Source organism: Acanthopagrus latus, chromosome 20, assembly GCF_904848185.1.
Source record: "Acanthopagrus latus isolate v.2019 chromosome 20, fAcaLat1.1, whole genome shotgun sequence".
In the NCBI taxonomy this organism is placed as follows: domain Eukaryota; kingdom Metazoa; phylum Chordata; class Actinopteri; order Spariformes; family Sparidae; genus Acanthopagrus; species Acanthopagrus latus.
The window spans coordinates 23,618,520-23,621,341 of NC_051058.1; the positions used below are offsets into that span (position 1 = coordinate 23,618,520).

A 2,822-nucleotide genomic window follows, 5' to 3' on the forward strand; every position below is an offset into this window, starting at 1 on the left:
TAAACAGCCAAGAAAAGATTTAATCACACATTTTAAAATACACAAAAGAGAAAGAAAAGAAGAAGTTATGATGAAATGATAAACGACAACTGAACGTGCCGTGGTTCTAACAAACTAATGCAATTTTTCATCATCAAAACTTTTCATTAAAATGTCGTAATTTTTTTGTGTCTGTCTTCAAAGTTAATTTCTAAAAAAATATTTTTCCACAGTCATCAAAACCAAATGGTTTCTCTCCAGTGTGGATGCTGAGGTGCCTATTTAGATTCGGTTTTTGACTAAATCTTTTCCCACAGACATCACAACCAAATGGTTTCTCTCCTGTGTGGACTCTCATGTGTACCTTCAGACTTCCCTGTGTTGTGAATCTTTTCCCACACACGTCACAACCAAATGTTTTTCGTCCTTTCTGGAGTTGCTCCTCTGTCATCAGACTGGTCTTCTGGTTTTGTCTTTGCCTCAGATCACTGACACCTGACTCAGGAGTCCTGGTTTCTTCCCAGTCATTGTCCTCGTCTTCAGCTTCAGTTCCAGATTCTGACAAAGGTTCTTGCCAGTCTTCGTAAGTGAAATCGGTCTCAGAGTCTGAAGCCTTGTCAACAGTATTTGCTTGTGGGGGATGACCTGGATCTTGGTTCCTGGCTGGCCGTGGTCCTCTACAGTCCACTCCATCAGTTTCTGCTTTCATCTCTGTCACATAGCTGCCGACTGGAGGCTCTGCCTCTCTGTTGTCCAGTTCACCTTTGATGAAACGGTGAAGAATGAGGTTCCTCTCCATCCTCTTCACTCTTCATGGGAACAGCAGTCACACCAGCCTCCTATAGACAATACGCTGCTCTCGCTCCTGATTGGTCCAGACCTCCTCCTGTTCCTCTTTTATATGAAGGGACTCTGAGTCCTCCTGGTCCAGACTGGGGCCTTTAATCACCAACAGCTGCACGACATCTGCAGGGAACAAACCGTATAAAACAACTATCAAAGAGAAAATTACAAACAACTAATTCATGATGTGAAAGATGAAGTTTCCACAGCAGATATAAGGATACAGAATAAGAACGTGTTCAAGAAGAGATGAGTAGTGAGGTAGTCTTTGAAAGAGTTTGTTTCAAAATTGACATTATTTGCCTTCAACCGCTCATCCAAGTTAAATGACTGGCTGCATCATTTTGACTGAACAGTTTACTGCATGAGTACTTCTGATTTTCATACCTGCAGCCGCACCAACATCCAGCACAAAAACTACCTGGTGAAACTACATGAAACCAGAACCGCCCCCTTTTGATGTCTTAGTTTATAACACTGGATATTTTAATGATATATTGAGCGCTAAACTGAAAGTGTCCCCAGATTTAATTTCAGAAATCTGGTCACATCAGACTGCAGGAGAATGTGGGAGTCATCCGTCATCCTCCAGCAAGAGAAGAAGAGAGCGGTGCAGTGTCAGCGACCGGAGCAGAGACAAAGTTCAGCACACAAGTTGCCTGGTGGCAGTAAAAGTCCAGTTCAGACGGCAGTTTGACCACATGGTGATAGTTACGTACGACTGTTAGCCACGCCCATTTCTCTGTTAGACAGGAAGAAACGCTGACAGCAGAGCAGCTTTACACAGAGTACAGTATAAGTACCTCAGTATTACTCATTACAAGTACTTGAGTAATATACTTTGTCACATGCGACCAGTGTAAACGTTTCAGGCTGTGAGACGAGTTTTCAGACGCTTTAAAGTTACTCAGCAGTAAAAACTGAGTCTCCGTCTCACAGCCACTAACTGCTGCTGTTGCTAGGTTACCACCTGTCTGTGTCTTCTCAGCTAGCTTAAACCGGCGGTGTGGCTGATTTAAGCTAGCTGGCTGATCAGACACCAGATCCAGCTGCTGTTGGGCAGCTGTCCTGCAGAACCTGTGCTGGTTCTGACGGAGCCATCAGGTTCAATCAGCTGCCTGTTAAACCCCTGTGAGTTCTGGCTGAGCTGAACACTTTCAAACCCTCAGCTGAGCGAGTCAGATGCTAACAGACACAGAAGAATTGCACTGAAACAAGCACAAAAAAACACATGTAGATGTTTGACAAACTAGCTTCAAACTGCAGTGAAGATGTGACCAACAGCAGAAAATAACACAGAAAGTGAGAACAACATTAAAAATGTACAAACTGATCTGTGTCGCACAACTTTAGGGTTGAACGCTGCATCCAGTTCTTTCTGTCGCTGGTTATTTTCTGTCAGCTGACTTGGCTCATCATCGCTCGCTGCCCTCCCGTCTCCGCCGCGCTTCAAACAACTATGATGGAAGTTCTGCAGATCTGCTGGACACCGAGTCTTAGTTTACCTCAGAGTGACCCCCTGCAGAATATCACTAAAGTATTCACCTGGTTACTGCACCGCACAATTATACTGTCTTTAACTTTAAATCAAAACAAACTCATCAATAAACATCGTCGTCGTCATCGTCATCATCATCATCATCGAGCTGCTGTGTCACTGAAGCTCTCAGCAGTCGTCGGTCTGACTTGTCGCTCAACACGACGACAGAAGATCCAACGATCACCAGCTGAAGCTGTTGCTGGGTTACCACCATGACCTGTATCAGTTAGCATGCTAAGCTAACTTCAGCAGACAGTTTTTACTCATCTTCGTTTGAATCTAACTTTGAATCTAAAGGTTGAATCTAAATGAGCTAAATGAGCAGGAGGAGCAGGAGGAGGAGGAGCAGCAGGAGTCATGAGGCTGTCAGGGAGGGATGTTGGACTCTGGACCATCTGGTTCTGAGCGTCGTCCAGGTTCAGCTGCGTCTGAGGGGCGGAGCCAAAGACTCTCTGAAGAT

The 2,822-nt window shown here is 44.6% G+C and overlaps 1 long non-coding RNA gene across 1 annotated transcript; it reads right to left on the minus strand.

The window, feature by feature from the left end:
- On the minus strand, positions 1–2,507 carry LOC119009797. The gene is made up of 2 exons (XR_005071820.1): positions 2,153–2,507; positions 1–945 (listed from the first exon to the last, which is right to left on the minus strand). It is a non-coding gene; the product is annotated as an uncharacterized LOC119009797 (long non-coding RNA).
- Between the last annotated feature and the right edge of the window lie 315 nt (positions 2,508–2,822).